Here is a 23577-nt window from a genome sequence, read left to right on the forward strand (position 1 = left end):
GGAGAAGAAAAGGCTCTGGGGAGACCTTATAAGAACTTTCAGTGTCTAAAGGGGCTCCAAAGGAGCTGGAGAGGGACTCTGGACAAGGGCTTGGACTGACAGGACAAGGGGGAATGGCTTCCCACTGCCAGAGGGCAGGGTCAGATGGGATATTTGGGAAGGAATTGTTGGCTGTGAGGGTGGGGAGGCCCTGGCACAGGTTGCCCAGAGAAGCTGTGGCTGCCCCTGGATCCCTGGAAGTGTCCAAGGCCAGGTTGGAGCAACCTGAGCTAGTGGAAGGTGTCCCTGCCCATGGCAGGGGTGGGACTGGATGAGCTTTAAGGTCCCTTCCAACCCAAACCACTCTGGGATTCTGAAGATAACACAACTCTTCACTTCCATCCAGTTCTGAGCACTCATGAAAAAGGATGGAGCACTCTGGGGACAGGGAGTGCTTCTCTCCCAGGCTGAACAACAGCTCTGCCACTCCAGAGCTGCCCCTGCCTGATCCCATGAGGAACAGAGCTGCCAGTCCTACAGGAGGAGCAGCTGACAGCAAAAATGCATCCTTAAGGATGCAAAAAGCTTTCCTCTTCTGCCCATTGTCTTCCTTGATCAGAAAACCAGCTTGAGAAAATTGCAGAAAACTGGTTTATTTCTTGCACAAAGAGAATGAATATTGTTGGCAGGAGCACAGATTTCTGGATAAAAATGAGGTTTTCTCTCTCACGCTCGAGCTGGCTGGGAAAATAGAAAAAGAGACTCATTTAGCTCTATCTTTACTAAATATTTTTTTGGTTTTGCCTGAGGTTCCTGATTGTGCCTCTGGTTTTTGTCATGTCTTTTTAATAAACTGCATAGTTTACATTGTATTTTTTTCTGTGTGCTGGATAAACCCACAGTTTGTGAGGTTTCAAACCACCTCACAAAGTTGAACCCATACTTTTGTACCTTATTTCACAGCACCTTATATGCATTTAAGGCATGTTTTTCTTATGCCTCAGCCCCATAATTGGGCCAAAATAGGGTTTGTGACCAAATAGGGTTTGGCCACAGCAGTTCCCTGCAGATTTCTCTGTCTCTCTCCAAGCAAACACAGAGTTCATTTCCCTCTTCCCACCAAAAACTCCAGCAGATCCTAATTTGGAGCCAACCAGTACAGCAGAAAAATGTGCTTTCTGCAATAATGTCGCACTTAAAACATTTGAGAATCAATCATAAGTAAAATAGAATAAAGAAAGGGCACCAATTCAAAGCTAAGGAAGTATATCCACACTTTTTCCCCAAAATATTGTGGCATGTTTGGCTCAGCCAGAACATGGCAACTTTAGGGTCAGTTCTCCCCAACTGCAAAGTGTGTCAGTTGGAGTTGTAGGCAATAGCTTTAGTATTTTATTTTTTGATTTTATTTTTTATTTCAAAGAGGATGGTTTGCCTCCAGCTGTGAACTTCAGCCAGAAGGCTAAGTATCAGTGGCAAAGAAAAGAATAAAACTGATGCACAAGACTAAACCCCTTCTCACAGGAAACAACCTGATTAGGCCTTTATTTACTACAGCATGCAGATAGATTGGAATTATTTTCTGTAATATTTTACTTTAAAAAAAGTTCCTTTTTCATGTTTCAATTTGCACTGATACAAAAATACATCTTCTTTTTTTTTTTTTTTTAAAAAATACCCAACACCTTAAAAGTATTTTCCTACTTCCAACAAATCCTTTTATCTAAGGGTGAGACCAGGTTGTTACTTGAGATTGTTTGCATAAAATCTCATTAGCCTACTGATTCTACTTCTAACACCTTAGGTAGTACTTCATTACCATGCAAATAAAGACAGGCTTTTCACATGTAGCTTGATGCAGGACTGATTGTTCTCTTTTAGGTAGCACCAGCAACAAAACCCTATTAATGAAAGTCATCAATAATTGTTCAACAGGTGAAAGGGATTAGATTCAAACAGAGCCTCTCTCATCAACAGAAATCTCCTTTACCCCTCCAAAACATAAATTCTATTGAATACCATCCTCAGGAATCTGAAAGGCACCGAGTTTCATCCTTTTCTCCCACAGAGGGACACAACACATTGGGGGGGAAATATTCTGAAATTCAGAGTGAAATCCTGAACACAACAAAAGCAGTGGGGTTTTCAGTGCCAGCTTCTTCCCCCAAATCCCAGCCCTGTGCCTGTCAGCCAGTTCCAGTGAGGGCACCACCTTAATTTAAACATTTCTGACATGGAAGGTCAATGCTTGAATGTGGCACATGGTTTGTGAGAAAGAGTAACACAGAACCATAGTCATGGAATGGTTTGAGTTGGAAGGGACCTCAAAGCCCATCTCCAGCCCCTGCCATGAGCAGGGACACCTTCCACCAGCCCAGGTTGCTCCAAGCCCCGTCCAACCTGGCCTTGGACACTTCCAGGGATGGGGCAGCCACAGCTTCTCTGGGCTAGATGACCTTTAGGGTCCCATCCAGCCCAAACTGTGCTATGATTCTGTAAAATCCTAGTTGCACTCCAGCAGGCTCCAAAGCTGTGTTATTTTAACCATAACTGCCCTCCAGAAATTAAGCAGAGTATCACTGGGACTCCCCCTGGGACAGACACCCCAACAATTCCCCCTGTGCCCCAGAGGATCATCCAAACCCTCCTGGAGCTCTGGCAGCCTTGGGGCTGTGCCCACTGCCTTGGGGAGCCTGGGCAGTGCCAACCACCCTCTGGGGGAAGAACCTTTGCCTGAGATCCAACCTGACCCTGCTCACACAGAGCAGAGCTCAGCACTTGCACCTCTGCTTGATGACCTTATTCACGAGTAGGTTTTGCACCATCATCCCAGCAGGTTGGGAATCAGCCACCCTTCATTCCTTGTGCGGACCGGGAGCCGAAGAAGATGAGAATTTTGGTTTGGGGGAGGCTTTGCACAAATTTCACCCCATTAATAGTGTTGCCTCTATTAACATGTCTGTGGAGTCTGGAATGGCAGCTCTTGGGTGTGACCACACCAAATGCAAGGCAATAAAATCACTGCTCAGTCAGGCCCAGGAGGTTTCATACCTCATTGCTGGGTTTTCTCTCAAGGTATTTTTGCTCCAGTGAAGCCAGCTGCATTTTGCTGCCTTTCAAATCTGCTTTGTGGATTTATTTTCTCCCCTCTCCTATCTGGTTTCTTTCCTGCTACTTCCCAGATCTCTGCTGAGCTCTTTCTGAAGAACACAGGGCAAGAATTCCTGCAGGGACACCTTCATTATCCCCACCTTTGGGGCAGCAGATCTCTGCTCTGTGTGAGCAGGGACAGGACCCAGGGAATGGCTGGAGCTGTGCCAGGGCAGGCTCAGGTTGGATCTCAGGGAAAGGTTCTTCCCCCAGAGGGTGGTTGGCACTGACCAGGCTCCCCAGGGCAGTGGGCACAGCCCCAAGGCTGCCAGAGCTCCAGAAGGGTTTGGACAACGCTCTGAGGGACAGGGTGGGATTGTTGGGGTGTCTGTGAAAGGCCAGGGGTTGGACTGGATGATCCTTGTGGGTCTCTTCCAGCTCAGGATATTCTGTGATTCCATGAACTGGGAGCAGAGATGTGCAGAGAAGAAATACAGGGATGCAACAAAAACACTGGAAGGAGCTTCCAGCACGTTTTTCATAATATGTACAAACACAGGCACAGAACAGCAGCACTGGAAACGTGGCTGGGAGAGACAGTAACAGACACACCTTTTTGAGCAGAGTGCCAAGTGAGGGGGAAAAAATAAATTAAAAAAACCCCTAAGATTTTAAGTGAAGAAAATTCTTACCCATTCATCACAAAGTTAGGAGCAATGGAGCCTTTGTGTAAGCAGACAGGACTTGGCTATGAATTTCTCCTGCCCAAAAAAGAACATGGAATAAAGAAAACATCAAGAAACCTGTCAGGTAAAAAAGAGAAAACCATTTTGATCACATAGTAAAAAGCATGTGCACTGCATTTTTGGATATTTTTTTCCTAACAGCTCTAACAAGTCCCTTTATTGTTCACTTTGTCTGCTCCTTGTTGGCAGTGAAATTAGAAGGAGGAGCAGCAAGATGTGTGTGGCTATTGTATTTATTGGTGTCCTCAGCTAGTTTTGCCATCTTCTGCAGCCCAGAGAACTCCTAACAATTGCTGAGTTTCAAGGTTGAGCTTTTCCCTGAATTAATGAGAAGAAATACACAGTATTTGGGGAACATGTTTGTGAAAAGAGGAAGGAAATTTCATTTACATGGAATGAATTGGGCCCAATTTCTGCAGCAATTGGGAGCTGAAAGGCAGAGCTTTGCTATAATGCAGTTTGATTACCATTGTTGGCTTCCTTTTCATTACTTTATCCAAGAAGCAGCAGAAAAAGCCAAGAATCTATTATCAAAAACTCCAGCAAGGTGGGAGGAGAAGGACTAAATACATGAAATAAAAAAAATTTTGGTGTTTTGAGAAAAATCTCCTGCTTAGAAGTAAAGGGTTTACTGTTGCTTAATCACCAAGAAATAAATATGTAAGAAATTCTGTTCTGTCTTGTAAAAGCAAAGCAAATTAATTCTCTAAGTATATCTATAATAATGATGATATTACACAACTCAAGCAAAACCAGCTAATGAATCCTACTTTCTAAAAACACCTCGTTCAGTTCTTAACATTCCAGTCACAGCTGCCAGAATTTCCAGTTCTGCTGTCAGAAGACAGAGATGGCATAAAAGGAAAAGCAAAACTCCTAGAAAGTCACGTGTAATATTTACTAATCACTACAAACTGAGAAAGATTTAAGAATTCTCGTGCCTTCAGCTGCCAAATATCATCTGAAAGGCTTTAATGCTTTCTAAGACCCTCATTGCCCTTTCACTTGCAAATTTTAGACAGGATTACATTTCCTTGGTTGGTTTCTTTGCACAGAAATTGTGCTCTAAGCAAGTAATCAGCATTAAATGATTAACACAGACAAGAAACAAACAATACAGACAACTTTCTCTGTGTTCTCCTCTTTGATGCACTTCAGAAAACAAGAAAAATTAAGAAAGCTGATGGAAAAAAGCAGTGCCAGAGTTTACCCTGAAAATCTGTGGCCCTTTCCTTTGGGATTTTTTGTTTGTTTTCCATTTTTTTTTAAGCACTATAACCCAGATATCAAAATTTGTATTTGGTTTGTCAAACCCAAACCATTATTTTGTGAATATTAGGGACAAGGAGGGGAACAGGAGACAGAGGGGGAGAGAAGAGAGAGGGAAAGGGGAAGGCTTGGGAAAGGGGAAAGGAGAAAGGAATCAGCCCATTGGTTCTGAAAGGGTTACTTTTGGACAGAGTCAGTGTTAATAAACATAAATACCACCTGGTACCCCCTTGATCCCAAGCTAATATATGTTAATATGCAGTTGGGTCTGTGTCCAGGTGAGTTGTTCCTATTCCAATTCACTTTGAAAGCTATTAAGTTAAATTGGACATTTGCAAAACTGTGAGACAATTTGCATTCCTGCTTAGAAAAATCTCTAGTCTGAGTAAATCACCCTCAAAGCCTCCTCTCTGTTAAACTAAAATATAAGGCTGAATATTAAAAAGCAAAACTCACCTGTTGCCAGCAGTGATGGACTATCTCTGCTTAAAAGACATTGCTTAATTAAAAACAAATGGGGTTAACATGAATTAAAGCAAGGAGCTCAAGTGCAATCAACAGTCAAGTCAATCTGAGAGCGGTGTGACCTTTAAAGGAGAATGTTTTCACTTGTTAAACACATTTTGGGAAAGAAATATAAGGTTAGGAAAAAAAAAAAAAAAGAAAAAGACAAGGGGCTGTTAATAGGCTGTGAGAAAAGAATCTAAAGAAAAGCAATCTTGCACCTGGCAAGTAAGGCAAGGACTTATATTTTTAATGAGTATTTTCTGTGCACTTTCATTTCTCCTCTCTATATTGTTCTGCCCAAGTGCCTAAAGTTAAATCAAAAGAGGCACTCACCGGGGACAAATAACCCAAACGAGCCTAACAACAACAAAAGGACTGTTAGCCACAGGAATAACAAACTTCTGAGGAAAAAAACAAAATCAGGGGGCCATTAATTAGAAAATTAGTTCCAAGCAAGCCAGCAAGGTTTATTTTTATGTGTAAAATGGGAATGTGGCTGTTTACATCTCTCGGAGGTCTTTAGTGATGCCGACTGTGAAGTCAGAAAGCCTCAAAAATAAAGGGATTTTTTCCACACTTCAAGGCTCAATGGCAGAAGAACCAACAAATTCCCCCTAAACTTTTCCACCAGCACATGAATAATGGGATTTGCTGGGGAAAGGGGTGTGAGGGAACAGCTGGGTGGGCATCTGGCAGCCAGCCAGGAGTCACCCCAACCCTCTGTTTACCCATAAAGGTTCCTAAAAGCTTGGGAGAAGTTTCTTTCTCTTCCTTCTGAAAATTCCCAATAGAGGAGGCTTTGGAGGATGCCACGCTGCCAGCCCTGTCCCCTGGGGAATTTCCATTAGGGCAGGAACACAGGCCTGTGAGGAACTTCCCAGGGAATGAGTGAGATGAGAAGTTTTATAGCAGAAAACTTATTTCGTCTCTCACAACTCGCTTGATTGCTTTTTCCATTATTATTGGAAAGTCATTCCAGAACCTCATTTCCTCTATCTGTGAGCAAACTTCTGAAGTCCAGCCTGAATTTATGAGCAGACTATTTGAAACCACTCATTCTTATGCTAACATTTCCCTATAACTTTCTCCATTGATTACTTTTCTCTCTCAAGTGCCTCTCAAGAGAAAGTCTATCGCCTGTCAACCTTAATTTCACGAGGTATCATCACATAAAATAGGTCTCCATTTCTTTGGTCAATCTAATCATTTTAGAAAAATATGGGACATTTTTCAAGATAAATGTTGGAGAGTTAGGATTTAACATGAGTAATTGCACTTTGAGTCAGAGAGCACCTTGAGGCAGGGGGGGCCTTTTGTTCTCCATCCCTCCTGCTCCCTTCTTAAAAGGGACTCCTCCAAAAGATGCTTTAATGAGTCTGAACCAGGCAATAAAACCCTAGAAACACGTATCATCAACAAATAAAATAAACCAGGGTTTGTCCTCTGTAATACAGCAATTTTCAAGGATTGCAGCACACGATTCTTCTTCTTTCCAAGACAAGGGTTTATGAACATCTTTCTTTACTCAGTCTCAATTTAAGACTCTCTTCCAGGGAATAAAAAAGGTTACAAAGACTAACAGTCATTTTCTCAGGAAAGTTTTCAGAATTCCAGAAGGAAGGTTGAAAGGTGGAGATCAGGTTGGTCACGCAAAGCCAGGAGAAGGACTGGCAGAAGGAATGCTCTGTCTGCACACTGAAGGAAGAAAATACAGAGTCCTTCATTTACTTCACAAAATAATCTGTAAAAAGAAGAGTTTTCCATTATACAAAGTGTTCTGGTGACACCTGCAGACTCCAAAATACCAGTGGGTTTTAGACAAGTCACAGATATTTTTTGTGCCTACTCTCTGTGTCTTTTCTCTGTGTGGTTTCCATGGGCCATGTTTAGACTAAAAACCAATCATAACTTTTCAGGTGTTGGCAGGATCCTACCTTTGGGCCTGGAAGACACTCAGGTAACTGCACCCACCCCATCCCACTGATGGGAACTTGCTGGCCCTATGGAATGCTGTCCTGGGATGGGATGACACCGTGAGTGAGTGGGAACGGTAAGAAGGGCAATGCCACACAATCTGATCTGCTCTGGAAAACCACAAACACTTCAATTGAAGTTAAACTAGCAAAAAAAAAAGAAAAAATACACTTTATGAGCATTTTAGAGCTGCTATAAAACAGGGGAAGACAAAAGATGGGCTAATTTAGTGCTTTGTGAAAGGTCACATAAGGTTTGTGTCAGACAAGAACACAACTCGTTTCTTCCACACCACAAACACCATTCTTTCCTTCTCCAGACCAAGGTGATTTGTCTGTCCAGGTCCTAATTTATGGAGATAGATCACCCATTTCCACTCCTTCTTTTCAAAATTAGATAAAAGCTAGAAATCAGGTTGCACATGGTGTCCCCACAGAGATTCACTGTCATCTGAAGTCTCCCTGATGTGAGGAGCTCAAATTAATTTACTGTCTTTCCTGGTGCAGGCAAACTATAAACAACATCATTTACTGTGACCCGAGGTGCTGCTTCCCCTTCTTATTTTTCAGACATGTTTTAATAAGCTTCAGAGAAATCCAAATGCAGGAGGAGACACTGAGTGACAAGAATAATTTACCGAGACTTGGAGATTCACATCCCTCTTGATTTTAACACAATGGCAGCTTTCACTGCCTTTAAAAAGGAAACTGAGGAGCTCTGCACTCTGCAGTAGCCAGGCTTAAAACTCTCTCCAGGCACTTTCAGCTCCTCTGAAGTGGATTTGTGAGAGGCAAACACGAGGCTGCAGAGTCAGGAGCACCACAGTCAGCACCGGGACCAGGAGGGGATTTAACACAAGCTGCCAAAAAGGGTAAATGAGCCCCAAATCCCCCTGTGTGGAGTCAGAGGTGAAATAAGGAATTTAACAGAAGCACTTGCTGCCAACAGGATCCACAGACCTGGCAGAGCAGCTGCTCTGTACCTGAGCTTCAGGGAGACTTTGGGGAGCCAAGAAGAAAGTCCAAGCCTTAAAAGCCAAGCTGTCCATCCCCACCCCAAACCTTTCCTCCCTCAAGTGTTTTGAGAGCATTTACTTCACTCAGGATGTCTGGCTCTGAGTTGCAGCCCTTCCCCACAGCTTTGGAAGGTTTTGAGAGTCTTTCTGAGGTTACAACAGGAGCTCGTTAACCTTCTCCCTGTCGGGAGAGGAGGAGGAGAGCAAGTCACCTCCGAGGAGGATCTTTAGTTCGGTCCTCTTATTAACCTGATGTCTGGCAAGGCAGGAGAGGAGATCCCACCTTCACACAGAGAGGGATGTGGAAGATCATCCTTTGAAGGCACGGCAGGATGTTCTCAGGTCACACACGTGCCGTGAGCCCCACTGAGGAATGAAAATGTCAGCAACAGCAGCCTCCTGGAACACTCCCGGAGCAGAGAAAATGTGATATTGTTTATTGGCATCATTGCTTTTGCCCAGAGCACCGACAAAAAAAAACTTAGTTTGGGCAAAATACCAGTAAATGAAACGTAAGAGAAATAAAATGTTTTATTTTTTATTATCGTTGCTGCTCTTATTTCAGAAGGAAGTCACAAGGGGGATTTCCCATGAAACACTGGTTTTCTTAAAGACCTTCCAATATCAGGCTGAAACTACAGCCAGCCGCCACCACCACGGGAAGAAAAATAAAGCCAAGGCTCTAAGGAAATTGCAGCACTTAAGGACACTTCGGTTTTATCACCAGGCAGGGGGAAAATGCCTGATTTCCTGGTGGCTGCTCTCTCAGCCTGATCACAGCGAAGGACACTCACCCTCCGACCACCCTGCTCAGCATCCCTTTTCACCCACCCCTTCCAGCTATTAGCAAATCCCCAGGGAGTGTTAATTGCTGGCTAATTCCAGGCTGGCTGCCATTGGCAACGCTGAGATGCCAAAAACATTTAGGAGCACTGCTGTCCAGGATATTTTGGAACCAAAAAAAAAAAAACCAACAATGTTTTAGAGCAAGTGCCTTGTCTATCACATGGCATTACTTTTCCCTTCAGCAGCTTTAAGTGCAGTAACTTGTTCTGATCCTGAAAGGACACAAACCTGGCACCTCCAATCTGCCAATCTGTGTGTATTTTGCTGGCTCAATTTATCAATAATACCAGAGTGTGAATCAAAACAGCCAGGGCACAAATGCCTGTTCCCTTCTGCCACTCAAGAACAGAGAGAATAAAATCCATTCAAGGGGTAAAGTGCACAGTTAATGCTCAAATCTGCTACACCAAGAGGTCCTGAAGCCTTGCCTAATGCAAACCCCCTTCAAAAATACAGAGAAAAGTACAAAAGAATTTCAAATAAGAGAGAAATACTGAGTTTAAAGCACACTCATGCATTACTATACAGGGTTTTGTGGGGGAGTAGCCATAACAAAATAACAGCGGCTTTAAAAGAAAAACAAGGTGAAATCTCACACAGGTCAGTAAAATCTGGCACTCTATTAAAGAGTGGGCTCTGAATTCACCCTCGGAGTACATCCCACCTGAAAAGCCCAGACACACAGCTATGTGTCTGCTCAAATACACATCTTAATTCCTAGTTTAAATACTTGCCATGCAAATACCAATTTAATGCCTGTAAAGCAGTTAAAATCCAACTCAGAAGCCTGTGCACAGAGTAAGCTTTATCTGTCTCACATATGAGGCAAATAATTGACAAGCTGCTCCCTTTCTGTAAGACAAAATGTTTATCACAGTGTTTCCCAAATCAATACCAGGGAGCTGCAGCCAGCTGAGAGGCCTCTGATACTTAGACCAAGTGGTGGAAAGTACTTTTGCTCATAGGAGGCACCCAGCAAAACTTGTGACCAAAAGGGCAAGAGAATCACAAGGGACTGCTTACAGACTGCCAAAAACACTGGAAAGGTGGCTGGCAAAATAAAAGAAACCAAGGTAAGCAGCATCAGCATCACCATTTCCTTTTCGAGAGGAGCACAACAGCATAAAAACACCAGGTATCAGCAAGGAAAATGGGAGAAGAAAGGTGTAGTGGGTTGACCCTGGATGCCAGGAACCCACCAAAGCCTCTCTATCACTGCCCTTCTCACCTGGACAGGGCAGGAAAAATATAACAAAGGTTCATAATTTGAAATAAGGCCCAGGGGAGATCCCTCACCAAACACCATCACGGGCAAAACAGACTTGATGTGTGGAAATCAACTGGATTTGTTACGAATCAAAGTCAGAGCAGGGGAATGAGGAGTAAAACTAATCTTGCCCCCACCCTCCCTCCTTCCCAAGTTGTCCCTCCTGTCCCCCAGTGGTGCAGGGAGATGGGAATGGGGGTCACAGTCAGTTCATCCCAGGTTGTTCTGCTGCTGCTCAGGGAGAGGAGTTGGAGTCCTCCCCCTGCTCCCCTGGGGTCCCTCCCACGGGGGACAGTCCTTCACCAGCTTCTCCAGCGTGAGTCCATCCCACAGCAACAGTTCTCCAGGAGCTGCTCTCACTTTTCCATGGGGTCAGTCCTTCAGGCACAGCTCCAGGACCACAAGTCCTTCCAGCAAACCTGCTCCAACATGGGCTCCTCTGTCCAGGGGCCGCAGTCCCTGCCAGAAGCCTCCTCCAGAAAGGGTTTCCCAGGGGGTCACAGCCCCCTTTGGGCATCCCCCTGCTCCCTGTGGGCTCCTCCCTGGGCTGCAGGGGGGTCTCTGCTCCATCACAGCCCTTCATGGGCTGCAGGGGGGTCTCTGCTCCATCATGGGCTGCAGGGGGGTGTCTGCACCCCGATTCTCCTCCCTGGGCTGCAGGTGGGTCTTTGCTCCATCATAGCTCTCCCTGAGCTGCAGGTGGGTCTCTGCTCCATCATGGGCTGCAGGGGGGTCTCTGCACCCCGATTCTCCTCCGTGAGTTGCAGGGGGGTCTCTGCACCCCACTGCTCCTCCCTGGGCTGCAGGCACAGCTCCTCACCGTGGGCTTTCCCACGGGCTGCAGGGGAACCTCAGCTCTGGCTCCTGGAGCACCTCCTGCCCCTCCTTCTGCCCCACCCTTGGGGTCTGCAGGGCTGTTCCTCTCACATATTCCCACTCTACTCTTCTCTGGACCCAATTACCTCTGCACAATGATTTATTTTTTCCCTTCTTAAACGTGTTATTCCATAGGCATTGGCATCATTCCTGCTGGGCTCGGCCTTGGCCGGTGGTGGGTCCATCCAGAGCCAGCTGGAATTGGCTCTGCAGGACATGGAGGAAGTTTCTGGCAGCTTCTCCCTGTACCCCCCCCACTACCAAAACCTGACCACACAAACCCAATGCACATCACCCCCATCAGGGTGGTCTTTTCTCATTGATGAGCTCCCACCCTTGTTCACCTGGACCTCAGGCTCCAGGAACACCCAGCCCAGGACCACCAGCACCTGGCAGCATCACCTCCCCCTGTACAATGAGCTGGGCACTCACAGCCCATTTAGGGCTTTAGTGAGAGAGAATAAAGGCTTTGTGTCCCCAGCACTGTTATTAGCACCTTGTGAGAGCTGCCAGGAGCAGGTTCTTAGAGAATGAATTTAGGCCTGTCCTGCTTTTTCAGTCTTTGAACCCCCCCCATCCCAGCAGTCTCCACATCCCTAATCTGTGTGTATATACACACAGTCGGTTCCAACAAAAGCTGCCCATTAGAATATTAAACTCAAGAAACCTGACTTCAGTTTTGAAGCTGAGCTCTCCAGAGTTTTCTCATGTCACTCCATCCATCCCCACCTCCTTCCTCCTCTGCAACACAGGGAATAAAGAAGCCTCGTTTTCCCTCTTCTTCTTGCACATCTCATCCATTTGATTTTAAACTGTCCTTTACAAGCTAGGTAGCTTTTATATACCAAAACGTGCAAATGAACTGGGATTTCCTACATGAATACAGATGGGTCCTACAGAGTAGAAGATATTTCTCCAAGGGTGTTATATGAGCTCCTGCTCCCATCTCCCAACACATTGTTCCTGTGCACCCACAGCACTCTCAAACTGGATGTTCAAAAGCCTCCAACTGAAAGAGCAGCCCCATATAATTTTGGCATAGCACTGAAATCAGAGTTCTCAGACAGCAGGAGCCTTCCTCAGGCATGTTTGAAACTCCTTCAAAGGAAAGACAATGGGATATTGTGAATACATTATCTCTTAGTAAAGAGAAAAGCTGGAGTCATGCCGTGGTCATCAGAAAACCTTTCACTCCATTAGTTTCTGATGTTATTCTGCATTTTCACAAAGGAAATTTCTAACAGTTTGTCTTTTCTCAATAAATCTCTCCTTCAGTTTCTTCTCTGAGTTTTTATTTATCTAAATTTTATCAGGGAGAGACGCAGCTGACATTTCTACCTGACTACCAATCTTTCTGGAGATGGGCTGCCAGATAAATGAACACATAAATGCTCTTCCTGGAGCTGCTGGAAATCAGAGAGAATTCCTCACGGGTAACACGTGTCAGCCAGTGACAGACACACTGGAGGCACAGCCCCAGCAGCATTTGGGGACAACACAGGCACTGGGAGCCCCCCTGCACAGACAAACAGGGGCATCTTCTCCAAAGACAAGCAAAGCTTGTTTCTAAATATCTGCTTTTTGAGGAAAAGTTTGATTGAAACAAACCACAGGAAAATGGAGCTGCTTTGTTTCAAGGCTGAATAAAACACAGCACTGGGGTTTCCAAAGTCAACTGAGAGGTGTAGCCCCATGTCTTCTGGTTCTTTCAGTGAAAAAGGTGTGTCTGTTTTAGCCAGAATAATCTGAAAACCTACAGCAGAATGACACCAGTTTACTACAGCAAAGTAGGACTAAGAACAGTCACAGCCCCCAGGTCCACTCATTAAATGGATGGCACTTTGCATAAAACAATATATGAATTTTAAAACCTAAAAACCCTATATGTTTAAATATGTAAATTTAAAAACAACAAACAGTTGAAATGTTTGAAGATCATCACATGTCTTCTTGCACCACTACTCTGAAATTCCAGCAGCTTCAGGAGCACATTTCTTTTGGCTGCAATGCCCCACTCTGCAATTCTCCCTGCATGGCCTGCTGGGAAACATCCTTCCTGTGCAAGCCAGAGAAAGCTTCAATTAACTCCTGTATAGAAAATTATGCTTATAATCACCTTTTTTTTTAAGGAGATGGAAGTTTGGGGAGCAGACTGTGGTCAAAGATGAACCTGCTTGACAAGGTCAGGTGGATTCTGAAGAGAAAATTGTTGCCTGTGTAAAAGTAATTAAGCTGCACTGAAGAGAAGCTGTCAAAGCTACAGCAGCCTCAACTGGGGTAAACCAGAGCAACTAAAGCAGTTTTAATGCCTATTTACACCAGCAAAGAGTCTGGCTCTAACACTGAATGTCAAAAAAATAAGGCAGAGTTGGTGAAATTACGTAGTTTCATAAAAAGCTATTACTTAATAGTGAGGTGCTGGTGCTGAAATACCCAATTATCCCCGGGTTTATTAACCTCTGTGCTCACAAATGTCCAAGAGTAGAGCAGAAGCAGTGAATTTAGTGCAATCACACGTTCCCAGAGCCCTTTACCAACACAGAAAACCAGGAGCTGCTGCCAGCAGAGGAGTTCAGGTTTTGATTCCCTGTGAAGCTCCAGCTCGTTGTTCTGCTCCACAAACCCCCCCAAAAGGTCAGGCCAAGCTTCCTGCAGCAAAAAATAAAAGCATGGACAGAAAGCCTTTAGAGCAAGGGAAAAGCAAAAAGAGGTTTAACAGCTCAAGCACAAGTTGGATTATCTGAAACACAAGTTTTCCAGGCTGAGTTGAGGATGCCTGAGCTCAGCTCAGCTCTCCCAAACCCAGACTATGCTATTCTGGGACTTAAGCACTATTTCTCTTCCTATATTTCCTGGGAAAGAATTTGCAGTTAAGATCTAAATACCACCCACAGCAACCACAGATAACCTTAACTGGTGAAGAGATAAGACTTAATAATTCCTTAACTATTCCCGACGTTTCCACAATTCCCATATGTTTTGGAGGTTTGAGGGGCAGGGGTTGTTTTTCTTTTTTTTTTTTTTGTTTCTTTTAATTAAGCAGAGCAGGCAATTTGTACTTGCTCTGCAATTTTCCCCCTGCCCACAGAAGGCCTTTGAACAACTGTTTCGTCCAGCTCTCTCCATTTTACCTGAGAACTCAAAGCAGACTTTCCTCTCTGCTGACAAAGTGAACCTGAGCAGTGGGAAGCCAGTAAATCTCAAGCAGCAGAGGTGCTTTATGTACCTTAAGTACTGTAAGATTAAAAATGTGGTTTTATCACAGTGTGATGCCCACGTTAATAACTAGTCTGGAGCGGGAATTCAAAGCTTTCACTGTTCTATAATTGAAAGTAGCCCAGTTGCACATGGACTCATCCAGCAACAGAGGAGCTCAGATCATCTTAGCGAGTGTTTCACGCGAACAGGAGCCTGAGAAGGGCAGTGAAGCATCACTCAGTCAGGCATTACCAACAGTGGGATGTGCATTAGCAAATGAAGCCACATGCAAGTCACAATCCAACGCCATCTGATTGCAAAGAAGGTCAGGCATGCAGAAAAATTCATTTGTGGCACTTGCTGAGAGCAGAGCGAACATTTAAATTCGAGCTTTCCAGCCCATCAACAATAGTCTTACCTGCTGCTACAGTTTCAGTTGTCCCAGCAACAAGCAGTTCTTTCTTTCAGCTTTATTATTGCTTCTCCTTTTCAATGGGCTTTTGTAAGGCAATTATGTCACAAATCTTAATTATTGTTTCATTGGATGTTTTGACTAACAATGGCTAATAACTACATCATGTAACAACCCAGCTGAACCCCCGTAGCACGGGTACAGGGGCTGCAGCCACCACAGCTCTCCCTGCAGGCACTCCCAGATCAAAAGGATGCAGAGCAGCAGGAGCAGGAGAGGCTGGAGGAGCCACAGAACAGGGCAAAGGGCCACCTGCCTGGAGGAGCTGCAGCTCCATGTGCGGTCACGGAGCTCCAGCACCTCTGGAGCGACAACCAGGGCGGGACAGGGCACACCTGGAGCGAGGGAAGGGCACAGCTCACCGGGAGAGCAGGCGGGGACCACGGGGAGGGAGGGGGACTTCACAGGGCAGAGCTCTGAGAAGGGATGGAGGAGAGCGGGGGGGGAGCTGGGGCAGGGGAACAACTGAGGGGACACTGTGGGAAAGGGAAAGGGAGAGGGGGAAAGGGGAAAGGGAAAGGGGAAGGGGAAGGGGAAGGGGAAGGGGAAGGGGAAAGGGAAAGGGAAGGGGAAAAGGGAAGGGGAAAGGGGAAGGGAGAGGGAGAGGGGGAGGGAAAGGAAAGGGGAAGGGGAAGGGGAAGGGGAAGGGGAAGGGGAAGGGGAAAGGGAAAGGGAAAGGGAAAGGGAAAGGGAAAGGGGAAGAGAGAGGGAAAGGGATGGGAAAGGGATGGGAAAGGGAAGGGAAAGGGAAAAGGGAAAGGGAAAGGGGAAAGGGAAAGGGAAGGGAAAGGGAAAGGGAAAGGGAAAGGAGAAAGGGGAAGGAAAGGGAAGGAAAGGGAAGGAAAGGGAAGGAAAGGGAAAAGGAAAGGGAAAGGGAAGGGGAAAGGGAAGGGAAGGGGAAGGGGAAGGGAAGGGGAAGGGGAAGGGGAAGGGAAAGGGGAAGGGGAAGGGGAAGGGAGGGAAAGGGGAAGGGGAAAAGGGAAGGGAAAGAAAAGGGAAAGGAAAGGGAAAAGGAAAGAGAAAAGGAAAGGAAAAAGGAAAGGAAAAAGGAAAGGGAAAAGGAAAGGGAAAAGGAAAGGGAAAAGGAAAGGAAAAAGGAAAGGGAAAAGGAAAGGGAAAAGGAAAGGGAAAAGGAAAGGGAAAAGGAACCTTCCCTTATAACGTGAAGAAGACTTTAACTTCCCAGGATCACAGAATCACAACATATGCTGAGTTGGAAGGGACCCACAAGGATCATCAAATCCAACTCCTAACTTCCATCTCCTGGACATCACTCTTTCCAGTGAGCTCTCCCAGCAGGGTGGGGAAGACAAACCTGCTCGGTTTGCTAAGCAGAACAAACATCTGAATATCAATAACCCCTTTAAAATCTCTGCACCCCATACAGTTCACTTCAGAACAGGGAGAGGAGCAAAAGAAAAGGAGGAGGAGAAGCCAAACAAGCCCCACCAAGAGCAATTTGAAAGCCACACAACATTCACCTGGCTGGCAGTGCTAGTTCACATCTCCTTTTCAGCCACTGTCAGCATCAAAGTCTGCACAAAAGGCAGAATCTGAAATGATTTCCAACAAGAGCAGCACTTCCATATCTGCTCTGGAGCTCCATTAAACTGGGGCCACTTGTAGTGATGGAAAAGCGAGTTAATTTTTTTATTTTCCTTAATTCCTTGATTGATTGCAGGTAGCCATGCTGTTCCTAAAACATTATCGTGCCCCAACACGTGGCTCATCCCTGGACCTCTCTGGGGTTCACACGGCTCTCACATACTTTGCTGTTCCCTTATCCTCTAGTTTTGCTCTCCATCAGGAGAAGTGCATCTCCTTTCACTTCTAAGGATTAACTACAACAGAAAACACTGGAAATGGGAATGCTGCTCTTTCCCAGCTGCAACCAGCTGGAAGTTGTTGATTCTGTCCATAAAGCAAACCTGTTTGCAGTTGGCTGGGACTGAGAGCAGCTGATTTTCTCTGTTAGGAGACATCAGGAAGCAGAACAGCAATGAACTGTAGATAATATGGATTATATACAGTGCATTAATAGGAGGAACTGAATCATAAAATCCCCTGAGCTGGAAGGGACCCACAAGGACCCTCCAGTCCAACTCCAGGCCCTGCACAGACACCCCAACAATCCCATCTTGTCCCTCAGGGCGTTGTCCAAACACTCCTGGAGCTCTGGCAGTGTTGGGGCTGAACCCACTGCCTGGTATATTTGTGTCTGATAAAAATGTCAGAACATCACTGTAAGAGCTTTTGGTTCCTATTCCAGCCCCTTCTGACCTTAAAAGACCATAAAAATTCCAAGGACACAAAAAGGCTCTCTCTGTGTCCACAGTTATGGGTCTAAATCAGCTCCACAGTTACAATTATTTGTGAACAACAGCAAAAGTCTCTTGGCACCAACTGTCACCACTTTTATTTTCTAAATCAGCTCAAACCCAGTCTAACACACAGGACTCAGTACTGCCTGTAAGCCCGTGCAAATGGCTCTCTGTGCATTTACATTGCTCATTTCCCACCTGGATTTTCCAGGGTTCCATCTCATTTGTGCAAAGCAGCCCAAGCACATGTTCCTGTTCCACATCAGGCTGCAGAGGAGCAGGAGGCAGCCAGGGGAGCTTCAGCAAGCAGAGAAAAGAAAAAAAGCAATTCACTCCTCTCTTATAAATCATAAAGAAACTAGGTAGGCATAACACAGCATAAACTCAGGCAAATTCCAGCATTTCTGATGAGAGAAACCTAAAGGTAACAACCAGAAACTCGTCAGAGACCCATAGGGATTTAAAAAGAAAAACAAATAAAAATAACCTTATGTAGACAATTATAATTTTTTTTTTTCACAAAAGTAAGAATATTTAAATGACGCAGGTAAATGTCCTAAGGTGGAATTGCAGGAGTTTTATTCAGCCATAATTTCATTTGAAAAGTCTAATAACACCTCTGGATTTAAATTCCATATACCACTCTGCTTTCATTTTGCAGTTGCTGGAAATACCATTACAAGAAAATACTGTACCCCATTTCTAGCAGTGCATATTTAGAGCTGTTGGCTTCTTTATGCCAAGAAATTGCCATATGCATTAAAAAAAAAAATCAATCTTTCCAATTTCCAAACTGGTTTAAAATTTATGTTCATTTTCTATTATAAGCATTTGACCTTGTCTATGAAAAGTCAGATGGAAAAGTTTCTTCCCTTTCCAGTCAGGAAAAACCTGCTCTTGAGTATTTTTAGACTTTGCAATGTGCAAGTTTAAAAACCTGAGCTATCCCTTCACATTGAATTTTCTGATGTTTAATATCTTTTCTGTTGCCCATTTGTGGTAACAATTCCTGTGGGGCAATAATGAGGAAAAGCCAAAGCTTGTTCCACACAAATTCTTCCCTCCATTAATAACCCTGTCAGGGATGTAGATGGTAAAGGCACTTTCTGTGCATTCAACAAAAACCTGATATGAAGCTGAAGAAGCAGTTTTAGTTATATTTATCATCAGATGTTACAATTACAGATGGACATGTTTGCAAAGCAAACAAAACAGAAATAACCACAGAAGGAAAGTGAAAGTCAGGTTGTAAAACCATCACCTCCTGGACTTGGTCAGCTTGGTTCGACACAGAGATTTGCAGGAAAATGTAGATATGTGATATATGTGTATTAATTTAGGTCAAATGTATCTCTTTTGCTAAATACATAGAACTGCTCTGAGGTCAGAAATCCCAAAAAGTTGTGAGTCACTTCCACAAAACAGCTCAGTTTACACTGTTTGACCACTTTGCACCCTTAACAGTCAAAACAATTCAAGACTGTTCGTTCTCCCCTTTCAAAAATGCAACTATTAATTAAAACCAAGCAAATAACCAAGCAAAAAATAGAACCATGCTGCCAAATCTTTCAAAACCAGCTCCTGATTTTTAATACCGTTTAGTTTGTGACCAGCTCGGGGAGTTACACACCTGCTGAGGGGAAGGGACCAGGAGATCCTGAAGCTGCTGTTATGTTTTCCCCCTTTTCAAATAACAAAAGTGCAGCAGCCATGCCTGAGAAGCTGCTGACACCATTTAACAACCAAAGGGATGGGAACAAATACATGAAAAAAAACCAGCTGGACCTTTTCATTTGCCTGCTGGAATAACCAGGCCCACTGCCAAAATTCAAGAACAGCCTCACAAATAGAAGGTACTTAAAATGCCTTCCCAGCTGTAAGGAGCACTCTTGTGTCATCATGGAATGGGTTGGGTTGGAAGAGACCTTAAGGATCACCCCATTCCACCTCCTGCCATGGGCAGGGACACCTTCCACTAGCCCAGGTTGCTCCAACCTGGCCTTAGACACTTCCAGGGATCCAGGGGCAGCCACAGCTTCTCTGGGCAACCTGTGCCAGGGCCTCCCCACCCTCACGGCCAGGAATTCCTTCCCAATATCCCATCTAACTCCCCCTCTGGCAGTTTGAAGCCATTCCCCCTTGTCCTGTCACTCCGTTGCCAAAAGTCCCTCTCCAGCTCTCTTGGAGCCCCTTTAGGCACTGGAAGGGGCTCTGAGGTCTCCCTGGAGCCTTCTCTTCTCCACACAACGATGTCACAACTCAGGATTGCAGGAAGAGGCTGAAATAAGCCAGGCCTAACTCAGCTCATCCTTGATTGTCCATCCCCAGCCTCTGCCAGCCCTCACCACCTTCTGCTCTTTCCTCCTCACCCCCTCAGGGGTGAGCTGGGACTTCCCCCACTCCAGAGGATTGGAAAGGACATGATCCCACCTCGAGGACAAGGCTGGAACGTCACCTCCTATGGTTTAAACCATGAACTGGAAGATGAAAGGTAAAATCAAACGATGAAAGGTAAAATCAAACCATTTCTGAATGGTCTGCCAGGCACTGTCCAAAAATGCACATGGATAAAAGGATATGGAAGAATTGGTTTTCCATGAAAGATCTCCTTGGTTTTTCTGTCAGCACTGAGACTCTACAGCAGCTCCTGGTGACCAGAAATAAGATCAGGGCAGAAAAATAAGGAACATCAGTGCAAGGCACGAGAGGGGAGGAGTATGTCCCCAAGATTATGTGTTAAACTGCTTAAAATTTAATGCATTCTGGTAAAATTAAAAAGTAAAATGTACACTTGGAGGAGCATTTTATGAGCCTGGAGGAGCTGGTGTTTGACAGGAATAACTTGGAGGTGTAGGGAGGGGAGATGGAGAAGTGGCAGAGTGAGTAAGTCCTGCCAACACTCCCTTCTCTGGGATTTGACAGCAGAATTCTTAGAGGACACAGGAAAAACTCAATTCCATAATAATTTTGAGAGTCTTCGTGTCTCTGCCAGCAAGTGACAGTCAAATTCTCCAGTATTAGGGGGAGCTTTTGTCTTTTGGAAATGTGCAGCTTCGTAGGACTTTAAAAATCCTGTTGCATCTAAACCCAGGGATGAAGAGAGTTGAATTTAACTTAACATAAATCGAAGTAAACATGCAAATATGGTGAGGCAGAAAGTCTCTTTATCCTACTTACATGTTTCTGGTATTTTCTGTGCTCTTTCAATTATTTTAATTTTTTTTTTTACTGAGAAAGAGGCCAATCAGAGGAATTGTAATATAATGGTGAAATTTAAAGGTTACTATGCAAGTATATTTTCATTTATCCTACTTAGCTCTGAAATATCCCACCAAGCTGCTAATATCTAATAATCCTTTTATAGAAGCTGAATGTTATCCGTAAAAATTAAATTGTTTACATCCAAAATGCCTTGCCACAAATATAAATGCTCATTCATTATTTAAAATGCAGCCCAGCAAGGTAAATTTGATGTTTTCCCCGCTCAGTTTTGGCTCTAACCAACTCCACAGATACATTAGCACCATCTTTTGGCTAAAATGTATCCTGACCTATATTTATACCTTTTCCTTACAAATGGGGTTGTTGCATTTCCCTGGTATTTCCACAGGGAACATCTTTGGAACATGAAGAAGAGCCAAACTGGGAAGTGAACTCAGGCTCTGGCTGATAAACCCAACCAAGACAACCCTGTTGGTCCCAAATCATATTTGCACTGAGGTGCCTTTACATTGTTGGAGCCCAAAAACTGCATTTTTATCATTATTTTCTCCTCTTAGAATTATGTAAAGGTGATCTTTTTTTAATAAATCAGGTCCACTAATTATTAATCAGCTCTGGATGCCTGTTTGTATTATATCTTCCTCATAAAACATGGAATGTGGGCCTTCTCTGGGGATTTGCTCCTGCTTTGCCATTCACTTGCACTTCATATTTCACGTTAGCTTCTGTAAAAGGCTCTAAATTCAGACTAAAGAGGGTTTGGAAATAGTATTTTTCCCCTCATCTTTTGCACCGCATTTTTTAAAGTGTTTCTTGAAATCAGTTGAAAAGGGGGATGAAAATGCTGCTTCTGATTTTGGCAGAAATTCCATATTCACATTATCCCTTTGTCAGCTGAGATCACAACAGGAGGAGAAAAAATCTTCCATCTCCATCTGCTGATGGTCCCTCAACAGGATCACATCTGAGCAAGGGTGACTGTCTGTGCAGTGACCAGGGTGGAGGGAATATATGCCAAATATGGCCTAAATCCAGAGCTCTGGGGGGTTGCACAAGCTCGAGTGATGGATTTTGTTGGAATTTTGAGAATATCCCAGAAGAGAAAAAAGAAATAACTGCCTTAAAAAAATTATTTTTTTTTTTTTTTTACCTGTCTGGAATATTTTCTTTCCTAATTGCAAGGATTAGGACCTGTGGAGCACAAAGGACCTTGGAAAAGGTGGAATTGTCTTGCAGGTACAGAGGCAGAGGGTCTTCTTGGTCCCTTCAGCCCAGTGAGGTGCCCCACTCTGGGTGGGCACTGACCTCAGTGAAAACATGTGGAGGTTCACCTGGACTTACCAGAGGCACTGTGATGACCAAGATCCTTAATTACTTATTTTGACTGAGATCCTTAATTACTTATTTTGGCTTAGAAAGAATGTATATCAGTGTCTATCAAAGGATTTCCACCCCGTGGTCTCACCACACACAACGAAGTGCCAAAGGAAAGAGCATTTCAGAGCAAGGCACCAACAACAGACTGCAAGGACAGACATTTCCCTTTGGTCAAGGAGAGAATTTGGCACATTTTGCTGCTGAGTTTGTGCCATTCATAGAGATATCAGTGCCATCAGGATCCCTCCTGACCTCACTTGGAAAAAACATCCTTCCAGGGCAAAACTGCATCAAGAATGATGTGTTTTTAGTGGGATGCTTTCTACTCCAGCTGCAGCACTGTGGAATCAGTTTGTGCTTTGCACAGCACCCATCACTCACTGCCACCCTGATCTAAGGCTGCACATACATCATGATTTGCCTGTGGCATCAAATGTTGCAGCTTTGTTAATCTATAGCAGAAAAATAATGTACTGTGTGACAGCAGCAAATATCAGCACAGAACTTGGGAGAGGAGCACTGACACTCACAGGACAAAGACTTGTTTATGTTTAATATGGGCCTATCAGAAATACAGATTTCTAGGAACAACTGCTGGAGTGGGATCAGTTGAAATACAGTCATATAAACTTGAATAAAAGTGGCTGGACCTGTCCAAAGAGAAGGCTCTTTTCCTTTCTCCACGTTTTTCCTTTGGAGTTATTTAGCCACAATAAGCCAAACTGGTAATAATTAGCTAAATTATGGTTTATGGGTAAAGTTATGAAGCACAAAAATCTCCTTTATACCCTTCTATAAAGGTTTATAGGAACTCTTGGAGACAGAGGTGCAACAGGTGCTGCTGTAGCTGAGCACACTGAGCAGAAAGCCTGGGAAAGGATTCTGTAGTCTAAAGAAATTTAAAATAATTTTTCAAAAAGCATCTAACAAGTTCTCTTAGCACTGTCATAATCAGATCCCTGCTAAGATGTGAATAACAAGTATTTTGAAAGCTATTATATGCGTTAAATATATATATATTTGTACCTATATAACATACATACCTATACCAAAATATCTACTGATGTAATTTCAGCCTTAAGGGCTCAGAAATCTGGGAATATTGGTTGGGCTGGATGATCTTAGAGGTATTTTCTCACCTTAATGGTTTTACTATTCTATTATTCTAAATAAGAACATATGTGGGATGAAGAAAGTTTAAAGGCCATGAGGAGGAACAGCTGGAGATTTATAGGATGAAAAAGCCCATAACCTGTAATTTCAGAAAGCTGGGGGAACTTTCTGTTTCCATTATTCAGTAAATGAGGGAGGAAAGTGGTTCCAGAGTTACATTATCTATATATTTACATTACACATATTTTTTCAGTTGAGGAAAATCTTCCAGGAGCTGGTGGGTTTCTGCCCTCCATCTAAAGAGC

At 44.1% G+C, this 23577-nt stretch overlaps 2 long non-coding RNA genes across 2 annotated transcripts; both read right to left on the bottom strand.

The window, feature by feature from the left end:
* Positions 1-620: 620 nt before the first annotated feature.
* Positions 621-10477, bottom strand: LOC116791292. Its single transcript, XR_004358678.1, has 2 exons — positions 3762-10477; positions 621-720 (listed from the first exon to the last, which is right to left on the bottom strand). It is a non-coding gene; the product is annotated as an uncharacterized LOC116791292 (long non-coding RNA).
* A 1787-nt stretch (positions 10478-12264) lies between these two features.
* LOC116790791 lies at positions 12265-19398 on the bottom strand. The gene is made up of 4 exons (XR_004358498.1): positions 19191-19398; positions 17759-17857; positions 14104-14218; positions 12265-12310 (listed from the first exon to the last, which is right to left on the bottom strand). It is a non-coding gene; the product is annotated as an uncharacterized LOC116790791 (long non-coding RNA).
* Positions 19399-23577: the final 4179 nt, after the last annotated feature.

Source organism: Chiroxiphia lanceolata, chromosome 9 (genome assembly GCF_009829145.1).
Source record: "Chiroxiphia lanceolata isolate bChiLan1 chromosome 9, bChiLan1.pri, whole genome shotgun sequence".
Lineage (NCBI taxonomy): Eukaryota > Metazoa > Chordata > Aves > Passeriformes > Pipridae > Chiroxiphia > Chiroxiphia lanceolata.